This window comes from Amblyraja radiata, chromosome 22 (genome assembly GCF_010909765.2).
Source record: "Amblyraja radiata isolate CabotCenter1 chromosome 22, sAmbRad1.1.pri, whole genome shotgun sequence".
NCBI classification, from domain to species: Eukaryota; Metazoa; Chordata; class Chondrichthyes; order Rajiformes; family Rajidae; genus Amblyraja; species Amblyraja radiata.
In genome coordinates, this window is record NC_045977.1 from 30,504,764 (window position 1) to 30,521,129 (window position 16,366).

A 16,366-nucleotide genomic window follows, 5' to 3' on the forward strand; every position below is an offset into this window, starting at 1 on the left:
TTATGATCAGATCTCTACCAGCAATATTACTGATGGCTTAGAAAGTCCCATTTCCTTTGGAGTTGTAAGATAAACTGGCCATGCTATCTAGAATACAGATAAGGGAACATGAGAATTTACAGTCAACAACTTTAGACAGATAAGAGAGTTGACTCAATTGATGCCATAAGAATGGGATTATCTGTAATAATTGTCAAAAGAAGTTATGACTAGACCACATGAATAAGGCCAAAAATAAGCAAGGGTCAGAACTCTGTTGCCTAATCAAAGAAGCGATGATTAACATGTCTCTTTTGTTTGGTTTAGAGATACAGCACGTAAACAGGACCTTCAGCCCATCGAGTCCATGCCAACCAGTGATCCCTGCATACTTCCACTATCCCACACACACTAGGGCCTATTTACAATGAAAGCAAGCCAGTTATCCTACAAACCTGTACATCTTTGGAGACCCAGGTTTGATCCTGACTACAGATGCTGTCAGTACGGAGTTCGTACATTTTCCCCCCAACCTGCCTGGGTTTTCTCAGGGAGCTCCAGTTTCCTCCCACACTTCAAAGAAGCACAGTTTTGCAGGTTAATTGGCTCGGTAAAAATGTAAATTGTCCCAAGTTTGTAGGTTGTGTTTGTGTACGGGGATGGTTGGTGGGTGTGGACTTGTGGGCCGAAGGGCCTGTTTCCACTCTGTATCTTTAAACTAGATTAAAACTAAACAATAAAAATACTACTCACTGACTTAGTGAATAACCAGTAATATTTTGCACAAAACAAAATCAGTATCTTACATGATACTGTGGATTGGGGTGAGTTTAGCAGAGTGCTATAGTAAGAGTTGAGCTGCAGGGACTGTTACAGTGAGGAAATTACACAGTATACACAGAGTGTTATAGAAAAAGATGTTTTGTAGGTATTGCTGTAGGGACGGTGGTATACAAAGAGACACAAGACCCTACAGATACTGGAATCCTGAGCGAAATGTTGGAGGAACTCAGTGGGTCAGGCACCATCTGCAGAAGAAATGGACAGATAACGTTTTGGGTCTGGACTATTCTTCAGACTAAGGGAAGAAAGCTGAAAAAGAGAGTTGAGGGTGGGGTAAAGCCTGACAAGTGATAGGTGGACACAGGTGAGGGGTGGTGATTGATGGATAGGTGGACACAGGTGAGGGGTGGTGAGTGATGGATAGGTAAAGGAGCAGGTGAAAAGGAGACAAAAGGTGTCAGATAAGGAAAGCAGAGAAGGTGTGAAATGTACAGTGGGAGGGAAGGATACGGGTGGTTGGAGAGGGAGAAAGAGAGGGGAGAATGGGGAGATATTTGACTCAGAGATGGGAGAACATATGAACTCCGTACAGACAGCACCTGTAGAGTCAGGATCGAACCCGGGTCTCTGGCGCTGTAAGGCAGTAGCTCTGCCACTACGCCACCGTGTCGCCCACGACTCTTGACTCACTGCAGGCTAAGCTGCGAAGACACAAGTGACTGAGATACTGGAATTTGGAACAAAAGAAGAACTGCTGAAGGGAATTCAGTGGCTCGAGCAGTGGACGGGGAGGTTGGTGGGGGGGGGGGGGGGCGGTTGACAAGGGGCGAGAGGGGGGGGTGGATTTGCTAAGGCAGATGCAGGGTCTGTACCCAAAACATCGACAACTCCATTCCCCATACAGGTGCTGCTCGGCCCACTTAAAGATAGCGGAATCAAAGGGATTTGGAGAGAAGGCAGGAACGTGGTACTGATTGTGGATGATCACCCATGATCACAGTGAATGGCGGTGCTGGCTCGAAGGGCCGAATGGTCTACTCCTGCACCTATTTATCTATTGTCTATTGTTCCCTCCAGCAAGTTGTTATGTATAGGAAGGAACTGCAGAAGCTGGTTTAAACCGCAGATAGACACAAAATGCTGGAGTAACTCAGCGGGACAGGCAGCATCTCTGGAGAGAAGGAATGGGTGAAGTTTCGGGTCGAGACCCTTCTTCAGACATCAGGTTGTTATATATACAGGCTATCCAACCGTTAACATGCTCTTATATCACATGGTATTTATCAGCTGAATTACACAGAGTATTAAAGTGAGGGGTGTTCTAGAAAAGGAATCGCCGTGAGACAATGTTACACTGAGAGTGGTACAGGGAAGGTCAATAGTAGGGAAGTTGTAAATTAACTTAATCAGACTCGGAGGCGATAAGATTCCCAGTCTAGTTGAATGGCGTGTACGTATTTATAAAGAATCTAATGAAGAGATAACAGAGATATCCTTGCATATAGTTAATAATTCATTAGGATAAGGTTTTGTGCAGAAGACTGGCAGATAGCTAACATAATACCTATTATTTTAAAAGGGGAATAGAACATGTCCTGGGAATTATAGGCCTGTCAGCTCAACATTGGCGGCTGGTAAAATAATTGTGTTGCAACTAAACAGAATAAAAGAACATATGAGGAAGAAAAATACAATAAACAGTAAGCAAAGATTTCAATGGGGAATATTTATTGGAGCAACCATTGATTTTTCTGAGAATCTACCAGAGAGGGAGAGAGAGAGAGAGAGAGAGAGATGACAATGGTAATACGGTAGATGTAATTTATCTGTTTTTTTTCCAAAGATCTTCAATAAGACTTCTCATAATGGTGGGAAGAATAAGGTCAGCGAATGCAGAGGAAAGGGTCAAGTGGCAGGATGGATTAACCGCTGGTTTCAGGACAGAGAACAGAAAGCGGGAGGACAGGGGATTATATTCCATGAGGATGAGAGGATCAATGCTGAGACCACTCCTGTCACAAGTTACATCAACAATTTAGCCTCCACAACCAAACACACACATTTTCAGAAAGGTTTAGGGTATACACTTACAGCAACGAACGAACGGCAAAGGCGATAGATTTTGGTGGATGGATAACTAGATCAGTTATGGCTCGAAAGGTGGGAGTCGAGGTGGGTGGGAGAAATGAAGGGATCTCAAAGCACAAATGCTCCAACCATTAAAAGTCACGCCACAGGTTCGCAAGCGTACAAACATGCAAATTAAATGTAAGGGTTTAGTATTGAGAAATAAGGACCTTTTTGAAACCCTGGTTAGACTTCTCTTAGGCCCACACTATCCTAGCACCACGCTCATTTCACTCCTGTCATTGGGAAGAAGGTATAGGTGCCTAAAAACTGTAACGTCCAGGTTCAGGAGCAGCTTCTTCCCAACAACCATCAGGGTATTGAACACTATAACCTCCAACTAAGCTCCGAACTATGTAGACTTGGAAGAACATTGTTTCTGACTTTGTATTATGATTGCTTGTTTATTATATACTGATTTTGTTTGTTGTTGCTTATTATGGTCTTTACAGAGCACTGTGTCTACATAGCTCCCCTTCCCATTCCCATACTGACCTTTCTGTCCTGGGCCTCTACAACTGTCAGAGTGAGGGCTTACGCAAGTTGGAGGAGCAGCACCTCATATTTCGCTTGGGCAGCTTACAACCCAGCGGTATGAATACTGATTTCTCTAATGTCAAGTAATCCTTGCATTCCCTCACCCTCCCCCACTCCAGTCACCCTGCTTGTTTCACTGCTCGTTTCCCTTTGTTATCACCTCCTCCACAGCCAACAATGGACCATTGTGGGCTCCACCTTTACTTGGTCATCGGTGCCGGCTATGATTTGCTCGGTACCTTTTCTTCCCCCTGGTTTCCCTCTCCCCTTGACTCTCAGTCTGAAGAAGGGTCTCAACTGAAATATCACCTATTCCTTTCCTCCACCAGAGTTGATGCCTGACACGCTGAGTTATTCCAGAATTTTGTGTCTACCTTCGGTGTAAACCAGCATCTGCATTTCTTTCCTCCACATTTCTACATATCTGTTGTGCTGCTCCAAATTAAAATGTCATTATTCTGATTCAGGGCATAAAACACTCTTGACTCCCGCGACCATTCTGATTGCTATATTGTGGGAATGATCTAGTGGTGCTGGATGTGGAGAAGTTTTCTGAGGGTGATATCAGAAATGCCTATTTGTATATACCGGTAAATGATGAATTGACTGGATCCTTTTCTCTTTAGTATATAAGGCTGTAAAATGAGCACATAGGGGGCTTTGAGAGGATGATGGGTTTCAGCAAATAGAGATCAAAAGAATGCTTTCTTCTGGGAAGTGGAGCCTAAGTAAGGCCATCATTATCCAGAAATCCATAATAGAGGTTATAAACAATTATTTCCTCAAAAAGGGCGGCACGATAGCGCAGCAGTAGAGTTGCTGCCTTACAGCGCCAGACACCCGGGTTTGATCCTGACTACAGATGCTGTCTGAGTTTGTACGTTCTCACCGTGACTTGCGTGGGATTTCTCCGGGAGCTCCAAAGAAGTACAGGTTTGTAGGTCAATTGGTATGGTAAAATTGTAAATTGTTCCTAGTTTGTGTAGGATAGTGCTAGTGTACGGGGGATCGCTAATCGGCGCGGACATGGTGGGCCGAAGGGCCTGTTTTCGCGCTATGTCTCTAAACTAAACTATAGTGGGAGGGGTGTTGAACTTATTACTACAGTTATGGCAAGAAATGGAGATGTATTTAAGGAGGGTGGGCTGGACAAGCAGAGGAGGGCAAAAGAATACAGGTCCTCCCTAGATAATGAGAGGGTTCCATCTTTGACAGCTGTTTGGAAAGGGGCTGTCCCACTGCGGCGACCTAATTTGCGAGTTTAGTAGAGTTTGCCCTCGACTCATACTCACAGCATGGTCAACATGAAGTCCTAGGAGGTCTTTGTAACTCTCCTTCATGCTCGAGAGTAGTCCCCGCGTACTCGAGGCCTCAGTTTGGTCGTGGCGTTTTTTTCAGCAAGCTGGTAATGTTAAATGCCCGCTAAACGTTATTGAAAGTTGTCTGGTTTCTTAAAACTGTCTCCACTCCTTCTCTCCCCCCCCCCCTTTCTCACCCCTTCTCACCCCTTCTCTCCCTTTCTCTCCCCCTCTCGCACCTCCCCCCCCCCTCTCTCCGCGCTCTCTAAAGGACTTACCGTAACTGTGCCAGCCGTCTTTTACCTTCCTGTTCATCGTGGGTGTGAATTTTAGACAGCGCTCCCCCACTTTCCCTGGCCCCCGTCTTTGCGATGTGTTTGTGTGTGTGTTGACGGTCGATCCAGCTCGCGGTTTCATCGTTGACGGTCGATCCAGCTCGAGGTTTTTCAGGCGAGTGCCCTCGAGCTTGAAGGTCGAAGACAGTCGCTGTGAAGTCGTATTAGTGTGCACAGGCCCTTTACCCAAACAGCTCACAAGTTTAAAATGTGACCACCCGAAAATATGTTTAAATAAAAGGGCAACTAAGGGCAACTTGTAGCTACACCAGAGAGCTTAACTCAATCTTTCAGCTATTTAGTTCTAATTTAGTGTTGTTTAGTTTAGTTTATTGTCACATGTACCGAGGTACAATGAGAAGCTTTTATTGCCTGCTAACAAGTCAGCAGAAAGGCAATACATGATTACAATTGAGCCATCCACAATGTACAGATGCATGATAAAGGGAATAACGTTTATTGCAAGATAAAGTCTGGTAAAGTCTGATTAAAGATCGTCCGAGGATCTCCAATTAGGTAGGTTGTAGCTCAGGACCACTCTCTAGATGTTGCAGGCAACTGAACCATCCTACATACCACCGGAGGTACCTGCAAACCCGTAGCAGCTGGCAAATTAATCCTCCTGCTCTCCCAGATGTTAATTTGTATGTATGGGCTACACATAAATCAGGCATTGAAAAGCTGGAGAGGATCGGCAATTAGGCTGATTGGTTTGGATAAGAAAGAACAGGAGGAGCCTTAAACAGGACAAAAATGCAGGCACGGTCTAGATGGGCCAAATGGCCTGCACCGTTTATCCTTTGTAATCCTTTGTAATCCTAGTGAGTGAATTATAGATTGCATTTTATAGAAAGGATGATATCACGCTGTAAGAAGTTTTAATGCGGGAATGCTGTGTTGCTCCGGCATCGAGCCTTGGATAGATATATCTTTAGTTTAGTTTAGAGATACAGCACGGAAACAGGCTCTTCAGCCCACACTGACCAGCATTCCCCACATATTAACACTATTCTACACACACACACACGGGCAATTTTTACATTTACCATGCTAATTGACCTACAAACCTGGAGGAAGTCGAAGATTTCGGAGAAAACCCACGCAGGTCACGGGGAGAATGTATAAATTCCGCAACGGATAGCACCGGTAGTCAGGATCGAACCCGGGTCTGCGGCGCTGCAAGCACATGTAAGGCAGCAACTCTACCGCTGTGCCACAGTACCGCCCATCTTGGATACTGTATTTTGGCACGGGAAAGTTTGCATACTGCAAGCCCCGCAGACTAATTGCCTGCTCACTATCTTCCGATGCACCTCACGTCTTCCTGCCACCACCCATTATAAATGTACTTAACATGATGCTCAAAACATGTCAAAACAACACTCCGCTCGCAATGGGTTCTGAGAACATAATGAGTTCTTTTTAAAATCCAAAACCGTAACAAGTTCAATGAAAATCACAGTAAATATTTGATCTTGCGAAATGTGTGGATTGCTCTTCACATTATCAACCCTCAGAATTGACAACCCCAAAGTATATCTTTGGATAAGCCCCACGATAGTTTGCAGGGGGTCCTTTCCAATTTATGTGAACTAATTTACAGTTATTGGAAATTGCTGATACACAGATAATATGTGATTGGTGCTAATTCAATACAAAATATGTTGCCTTAAGGCCAGGAATCACAGCGCATTGGATATGACTCAGTTTGGAAATAATACACATGGATTTGTTCAGCCACAAACTGCTAATTTGTTGGCTACAATTGCCAACTCCCTCAACCCCCCACCCCCCCTCCAATAAAGACTCTCAGCCCTTTGTTACTGTGAGACACAACTGGCACTGTGGCGTAGCGGTATAGTTGTTGCCTTACAGTGCCAGTGACCCGGGTTCGATACTGACTACAGGTGCTGTCTGTATGGAGTTTGTACGCTCTCCCCATGACCTGCGTGGGTTTTTTTTGGGTCCTTCGGTTTCCTCCCACACTCCAAAGACGTACAGGTTTGTAGGCTAATTGGCTTGGTATAATTGGAAATTGTCCCTAGTGTGTGTAGGGATAGTGTTCATGTGCAGGGGGTCGTTGGTCGTCGCGGACTCGCTGGGCCGCGGACTCGATGTTTCCGCGCTGCATCTCTAACTCAACTAAACTGGACTAAATCAAACTAGTCTAATAGCCTCTTAATTATTTCTCTTGATTTGTGCTCGTAAGTTTGGAGTCATCCTAAATTTTAGAGTTAACTAGACTAAGTGGGACCCGTTGGGTCCTATGTTCACACGGGAGGGCTGGTCCCTCGACGCAATATTCCACCTCTCCACCAATTCCAATATTGGTGGCCAGTGGGGGGGGGGGGGGGGGGGGGGGTTTCACTTCAACCCAAACCCCCCAAACAACCATTTGTAGGCAGTGCCTTTTCACTTCAATCCAAACCCCACAAACAACCATTTGCTGGCAGTGCCTTTTAACTTCAACCCAAACCCCACCAAACAACAATTTGCAGGCAGTGCCTTTTTACTTCAACCCAAACCCCCCAAACAACCATTTGCAGGCAGTGCCTTTTTACTTAAAACCAACCATTTTTCATTTTCAAACCACATTAAGGGCACTCACAGTTTAGTAGACATGTGTTCAGTGTCATTCAGAGCTCAGAGAGATGTGACCCTCTGGCTTCCTCCATCTTGCAGAGACTGAGTGAGGCACACCACTTCCTGGTTTTATAATCCCTCCCCCTCCCTCCAGCAGGGGCAGCAGAGAGAATGGCATTAAAAAAAAACCCCATTAATATCTCTCTGATTTTTCATCGATGGGAAAAATCCTCTGGGCCAGGAAGGCGGAGAGGGGCTCTGAGCGAGGTGGCCAAAAATGACGGCCGCAGGTGGCGGCATTCTCTCGGAAATCACAGCACAGTGAGTCAAAAGCGGTCAAGATCAGACTTTTAGTAATATAGATGTCTGAAACTTTACCAAGTCCTAGAATAATATAACAATTAAGGCATAGAAGAAGGTTGTTTGGTCCATTGAGACCATGCTGGCTCAGTGTGGAGCAATCTAATCAAACCTGGTGAAAATCAAAATGAATCGTGGATATTGGAAATCTAAAGTAAAAACAGAAAATGATGGAATTTCTCAGCCGGTTAGGCTGTATCTGTGGGAAAAGAAGCAGATCGACCTGAGATTTTAGCTCAGTCTCTCTTCCTGCAGATGCGGCCAAATCTACTTCCTGCATTTTCTGTTTTTCCAGTCAAACCTTACCCCTGATCTCCACTCCTTCCCATGGTCTTACAATTCTCCTCCAAGTACCCATCTAGTTCATCAATCCTCAATCCTCAATCCTCAATCCTCCCCCACCGGCTTCCTGCTCAGCCATGTTCATGTTCTAGGAGCAGTATTCGGCCATTTGGCCCATCAAGTCTACTCCGCCATTCAATCATGGCTCATCTATCTTTCCTTCTCAACCTCATTCTCCTGTCTTCTCCCCATAACCCTTGACAATGTATTGATCATGATTCTGTCAATCTCCACCTTAAAAATATCCATTGACTTGGCCTCCACAACCTTCTGTGACAATGAATGCCACAGATTCAACATCGTCTGACTAAAGAAATTCCTCCTCACCTCTTTTCTAAAGGAACATCCTTTTAATCTGAGGCTATGGCCTCTGGTCCTAGACTCTTCCCCAAGTGGAAACATCCTCTTCACATCAACTATCTCCAGGCCTTTCGCTATTCCGTAAGTCTCAATGAGGTCTCCCCTTCATCCTTCTAAACACCAACGAGGACAGGCTCAGTGCTGTCAAATGCCGATCATATGTTAACCCACTCATTCCTGGGATCATTCTTGTAAACCTCCTCTGGACCCACTCCAGAGCCAACACATCCTTCCCCAGATATGGTGCCCAGAATTGCTCACAATACTCCAAATGCGGCCTGACCAGTGCCTCAGCATTACATCCCCGTTTGGATACAAGCCCTCTTGAAATAAATACTAGGATGGCGTTTGTTTTTTTTACTACTGATTCGACTTGCAGATTAACTTTTTGTGAATCCTGCACCAGCACCCAAGTCCCTTTGGACCTCCGATTTCTGGATTCTCTCCCCATTTAGAAAATAGTGTACGCCTTATAATCCTACTACTAAAATACATGACTCCACACTTTGCTACACTATATTCCATCTGCCACTTCTCTGCCCATTCTCCCAACCTATCCCTCTGCAGAGACCCTGCTCTCTCTACACTATCTGCCCCTCCACCTTTTTTCGTATCATTTGCAAACTTGGCCACAAAGCCTTCAATCCCCTCATCCAAATTATTAGTATACAATGTGAAGTGTAGCGGCCCCAGTACTGAGCCCTGTGGAATGGGATCATGTGTCAGTTTTAGTGTTGCTATCCTGGTTCTTAAATTATCTCGGCTATCCCCTTCTCAGTCATCTCCATCAGTCCTAAAAGCATCCAGGATCTCTGCAATCCTTTCATTCTGGCCTAATGGGTGCCAGCATTTCCATTATGTTGGCTCATGATGCTTCCAACACACAAGAATCGGGTCCAATATAGAAGCAGCAACATTAAGCCTTGGTTGTACACTGAACGATATGCAAAGATGCGTGCATTGTGTTTGCCTGGAAGCTGTGGTAGTGGAGCATGATTGATTTTAGTCCATAGTTTAATCAGTGTCTTCCCAGCAGTTATCAGGCAACCGAACCATCCTCTTTTGGCGGTCTGAAGTACGACAACTGGGGTTTCCAACAGATCTTTATTCAAAAGTTCGATTTCCAGTTTACAGGTTCTCAGACACGTCTGCCCACAACGGTGGTCAGCGCTGAACTAACACGCGCAAGTGAAAAACCGCGCGAAACAAGCGGGCCCTCCCGAGTCACGTGACTGCAGCATCCGAAAGCCGGGTTCGATCTCTGCGTATGCCACACTCTCACATTCTGTAATGCTGTCCTGACGTCCTATCTACCTCATTGGTGACCTTTGAACTGTCTTTAATCGGACTTTACCGGACTTTGTGTGTAGGAAGGAACTGCAGATGCTGGTTTAAACCAAAGAGAGACACAAAAAGCCGGAGTAACTCAGCGGGACAGGCAGCATCTCTGGAGAGAAGGAATGGGTGACATTTCGGACTTTATTTTTGGCACTAGATGTTACAGCCTTTATCCTGTACCTGTACACAATGGACGGCTTGATTGTAGTCATGTATAGTCTTTTTGTTGACTGGATAGCACACAACAAAAAGCTTTTCACTGTACCTCGGTACATGTGACAATAATAAATGAAACTAACATAATACAGTTAAATCTTACTCTAAACTTTTGTGTTTTGAATACTGGCGAGTATCTTCTATGTTTTATTTTTCATCTGAATGTTAGTTCGTAATTTCTAGGAGCAGGATGAGGCCATTTGGCCCATCAAGTCTACTTTGCCATTCAATCATGGCTGATCTGTCTTTCTCTCTCAACCCCATTTCCCTGCCTATTTCCCATGAGCCCTGACACCCTTACTAATCAAGAATCTGTCAATCTCCGCCTTAAAAATATCAATTGACTTGGCCTCCACAACCGTCTGTGCACTGAATGATATCCAAAGTTCAATGTGAACCTATCTATTGGGACGACAGATGGCACAATGGGCTAAGTGTTCGGCTGGCAACCGGAAGGTAGCCGGTTCGAATCCCGCTTGGAGTGCATACTGTCGTTGTGTCCTTGGGCAAGACACTTCACCCACCTTTGCCTGTGTGTGAATGTGTGTGAGTGAGTGGTGGTGGTCGGAGGGGCCGTAGGCGCAGATTGGCAGCCACGCTTCCGTCAGTCTGCCCCAGGGCAGCTGTGGCTACAGAAGTAGCTTACCACCACCGAGTGTGACTGAGGAGTGAATGAATAATGCGATGTAAAGCGCCTTGAGTATTAGAAAGGCGCTATATAAATCCCATCCATTATTATTATTATTATTATTATTATTAAGCAATAGTGGGGAGAGGAGTCCAGACTGGTAAATGAACCTTGCAATGAAATGGCCTTGGAGGCTAAAGAATAGGTGACTAACGGAGTGGGGTGTACAACACGGGGTCCACTCACTCTTGTCCGAGACTCAAAGGCCGTGAGTGGTGGGCGGGTCCCCAACGACCCTGCAGCAATTCAATTAGTTCTGTAAACGTGAGCAATCAGTCTTGTGGAAGCGGTGAGGAAGGTGGGAGATGCAGCTGCTACTGAATAGCAAGGTCATCCTTGGAATAAAAATGTAATTATGAATTTTCCCTGAATCTCTGCTGACATTTTTAATGAGGCCTCTCAGATCTGAAGTGAAGCCAGATCAACTCAGCTGGTAATATCATGTTGCACCATAATTCAAGGGAAATAAAGCACATCAAATATAAAGCCCTCTCCTTACCCCCTCTTCATAAGTAGCGCTGCTCATTTACGATTCTCTGTACGATGGTGTAAGCTGGTGCTGGAATACGGCACAAGGTCCTCTCTGTTTAAGACTCATTCTGGCTCACAACCAACAAAGGGATGAAATGCTGAGGCTCTATAAGGCACTGGTCAGGCCGCATTTGGAGCATTGTGAGCAGTTTGGGCCCCATAACTGAGGAAAGGATGTGCTGGCACTGGAGAGGGTCCAGAGGTTTATGAGAATGATCTCAGGGGTGATTGGTTTAACATGTGATGAATATTTGACGGCTCTAAGCCTGTACTCACTGGAGTTTAGAAGCATGAGGGGGGACTTCATTTAAACATAGAAACATAGAAAATAGGTGCAGGAGTAGGCCATTCGGCCCTTCGAGCCTGCACCGCCATTCAATATGATCATGGCTGATCATCCAACTCAGTATCCTGTACCTGCCTTCTCTCCATACCCCCTGATACCTTTAACCACAAGGGCCACATCTAACTCCCTCTTAAATATAGCCAATGAACTGGCCTCAACTACCTTCTGTGGCAGAGAATTCCAGAGATTCACCACTCTCTGTGTGAAAAATGTTTTTCTCATCTCGGTCCTAAAAGATTTCCCCCTTATCCTTAAACTGTGACCCCTTGTTCTGGACTTCCCCAACATCGGGAACAATCTTCCTGCCTCTAGCCTGTCCAACCCATTGAGAATTTTGTAAGTTTCTATAAGATCCCCCCCCAATCTTCTAAATTCTAGCGAGTACAAGCCGAGTCTATCCAGTCTTTCTTCATATGAAAGTCCTGACATCCCAGGAATCAGTCTGGTGAACCTTCTCTGTACTCCCTCTATGGAAAGAATGTCTTTCCTCAGATTAGGAGACCAAAACTGTACGAATAGTGAAAGGCCTGGAAATATTGGGTGTGGAGAGGAAGCTTCCACTGGTGGGAGAGTCTAGGACCAGAGGCCATCGCCTCAGAATAAAAGTACGTTCCTTTAGAAAGGGGATGAGGAGGAATTTCTACAGTCAGAGGTTGGTGTATCTGTGGATGTCATTGCCACAGAAGGCTGTGGAGGCTATCAATCAATATTTTTAAGGCGGAAATGGATAGATTCTTGATTAGTATGGGTGTTAGAGGTTACGGGGAGAAGGCAGGAGAATGGTGTTGAGAGGGAAAGATATATCAGCCATGATTAAATGGCAGAATAGAGTTGATGGGCTGAATGGCCTAATTCTGCTCCTATAACCTATGAACAAATGAAAGACAACACCAATTAGCTTTCATATGGCACCTTAATATAAATAATCAGCTTCAAAATATCATTATCATCTGGAATGTGGACATCTTACGAAGAAGAGGAAGTAATTTAATTTTGGTCAAAGGGTAGATTTTTAAGGAGTCTTTATTCCATTAGAGTTGATGTTTCAGTAATGCATCTGCCCCCAAGTAATTACTATAAGACAAAGGTTTCTTTCAGCATATTACAGTTACTGTACTATTCCATTGAAAAACGCCACTGTTTTTTGGTGTGTTTATTACTGTAATATTACCATTTGTTTTAGAATATCATTGTTAATGGTCCTATAATAAACCTCCCCAGTGTTTGAGTGCATGTTTCATACCAGTGTGTGTTGCTTTCAGTACATTAATGTTAATTTTCCAGTGATAAATCTCTTCTGGAGTTTTATTCGGTTATTACTGCACCATTAATGGGTTTTTTTTCCCCCAAATATATTAGTGTGGACATTCCAAGGCATCTCCACCTACGGCGCTAAAGTGCCTTTATTCCGACAATATTAGGGCTTTCAACAGTGCGAAATGTTGCTATTCCAAAACAGAGACGATTGCTCAGATGTGGGATCTCACTGTTCTCTTTGCAGCAGCTGCAGAATTAACAAGCTACTGGGACTCCCAGGTTAATTATCTCATGATTGGATACAACCAAATATTGTTTTAATTAAGATATGACTCCATATCCGTTCCGCTTCCCATCCAGGCCAACGACAGTTTAAACAAGGATTCTGAAGAAGGGTCCTGGCCCGAAACGTCGCTTACCCATATCCTCCAGAGAGGCTGGAATGGAGTACTTTACTGTCACATGTGACAAGGAGCAGTGAAATTCTTTGTTTGCACACCCAAGGCATACAGATCGTGGCCACTGACAAAGTTACAAAATAAGGCTGCTCCTCCCTTTGTTCCCCCCCTCTCCCCCACAGTGGTCCTCCCACGCTCTCATCGACTGCCGACCGCAGGTCGACCAGGTGAGGCTTCACCACCGCTGCTGCCTGACCCGCTGAGTTCTTCCAGCATTTTGCGTCTATCCTCCAGAGATGCTGCCCGACCCGCTGAGCGTTTTGTGTTTTCTACCACGGTTAAAACAAGGCTTGCTCGTCCTCAGCTTGTTATAAAAAAGTATTGGGCTGAGTCTGAAAGGGCTGCATAAAACTGTCTTAAATGCAGCCAAGAGTAAACCTTAAAAGGAATACACAATTTTGAAGTTTCATTTCAATGAGATAACTGGATTGTTTTGCCAGCATCTAGCATTGTGTCAGAGCCTGTAAGATACATGACAATATAATTTGTTTTCCAGTAAACTGATGATATTCAGTCAAGTGGATTTCTCATTACCAACTAAATGGCTGATCTGCAGATAAATTATTTTTACAACTGGCACATTTTAATGGTAGGTACTTTATTTAGTGCGTGTAACACAGTATAAAATGGGAAGGTGAAGTTGCATTCTCATCAACAAAGCTATAATTGAACAGGTGTTCAACTGAATGGAAGCTCTCCACAAATATTCTGAGCTAAACACTGATTTTTTAATTTTTTTAAAAACTTTATTTGTTGATTCATCATTCATTCTGCTTTTCCTGCAGCTCAGTTTTTTCCAACCCGCAGCGTTCCGATGGGCCAAATGGCCTCTTTCCATGTGATAGATTTTCTGCGTTTCCTGGAAGGCAGCACTTTAGATTTCGCGATACACCGCGGAAACAGGCACTTCGGCCCATCGGGTCCGTGCCGACCAGCGATCACCCCGTGATCTCGCACTACCCTACACACACTAGGGGCAATTTACAATTTGCATAAGCCAACTAACCGACAAAATCCGCACGTCTTTGGAAACCGGAGCACCCGCCGAAAACGCACGTGGTCGCATGGAGAACGTACAGACTCTGCGCAGACAGCACTAATAGTCAGGATCGAACCCGGGTCTCTGTTGCTGTAAGGCAGCAACTAACATCGTTACACCGTGCCGCCATGGCTTGGAGATATGAAAGCTCTATATGTTAGAAATGCCTTTGGTGCCTGGCACAGTGGTATGTGGGAACAACCCACCATATTGGTAAGGTACCTTGCCATTACAGAGGTCACTGGTCAGAGGGGGGGAACCAGAATGGGAAAGGGAAGCAGAGCATTGAAAGAGGTGGATGACATGATTATTAAAACCTTGCTCTACTGTGGACGGTGCGGGGCTCTGATGTAAAGTTTGCAGTGACAATTGTTGCCCAGACATGATGAATGACTCCTAAGCCGTGTACCAGAGACTGCCTTATCCCATTACATCCAATGTCAGAATGAAGCCCTGCTTTCACGAGGACAGAGCACATTCTCAGGAGGAGGTAAAGAAATGATGATATGCAAAGACTGGATAATTAGAGTTGCTTTCTCGTGTTGGAAAATAAATTTCCTCGGGGGATGCTGACTTCAAAGTCAACTGGTAATAAATCACCTTCGTGTCTGTGCAGGATGATTCATTTCCTTCCCATGGCATTTTTGAACTTGGCGTTCTATCCCTCAGCAGCAAACACCATTGCCAAGGGCAATGAAGAAGAGGAGGATGAAGACAAGACAACGCAAATGAGGACGGGGAAGATTACAAAAACGATGGTGAGGATGACAGCTTCGAGGATGAGAATAAAGTTGAGGGTAAAGATGAAAAGGTGGAGGCAAAAGACTTAGAAGATGAGTATGAGTATGCCATCATCCCCTCCAGGCTGGTTACCAAGCTCTCAGATCTGGGTCTCTGTGCATCCCTCTGCAATTGGATCCTCATTTACAGACCACAGTCTGTCCATATTGGTGGACATGTGTCATCCTCAATAACAATCAGCACGGGAGCACCTCAAGGCTGCGTGCTCAGCCCCCTGCTGTACTCACTCTATACTCATGACAGCGTAGCCAGACATAGTGCGAACTCCATCAGCAAGTTCGCCGACTACACCACTGTTGTGGGATGTATCACTGATGGGGACAAGAGTATAGAAGTGAGATTGACCGATTGCCCAAATGGTACCAGCACAATAACCTGCTCTCCCACCAGCAAAACCAAGGAACTGATTGTGGACTTTGGAAGGGGTAGAATGGGGTTTATATCAATGGGTCGACGGTGGAAAGGGTCAAGAACTTCAAATTCCTGGGCGTGCATATTTCTGAAGATCTCTCCTGAACCCGGAACACTGATGCAATTATAAAGAAAGCACATCAGCACCTCTACTTCCTGAGAAGATTGCGGAGAGTCTGTATGTCAAGGAGGACAATAGACTCTCTCGGACTTCTACAGGTCCACAGTAGGGAGCATGCTGACCGGTTGCATCGTGGCTTGGTTCGGCAACTTGAGAGTCCAGGAGCGGAAAAGGCTGCAAAAGGTTGTAAACACTGCCCAGGCCATCATCGGCTCTGACCTCCCTACCATCGAGGGGATCTATCGCAGTCGCTGCCTCAAAAAGGCTGCCAACATCATCAAGGACCCACACCATCCTGGCCACACACTCATCTCTCCGCTGCCATCAGGTAGAAGGTACAGGAGCCTGAAATCTGCAACATCCAGGTTCAGGAATAGCTACTTCCCCACAGCCATCAGACTATTAAACAAACTCTGAACTATAACAGCCTATTGTACTTTATCTGTTTATTTATGT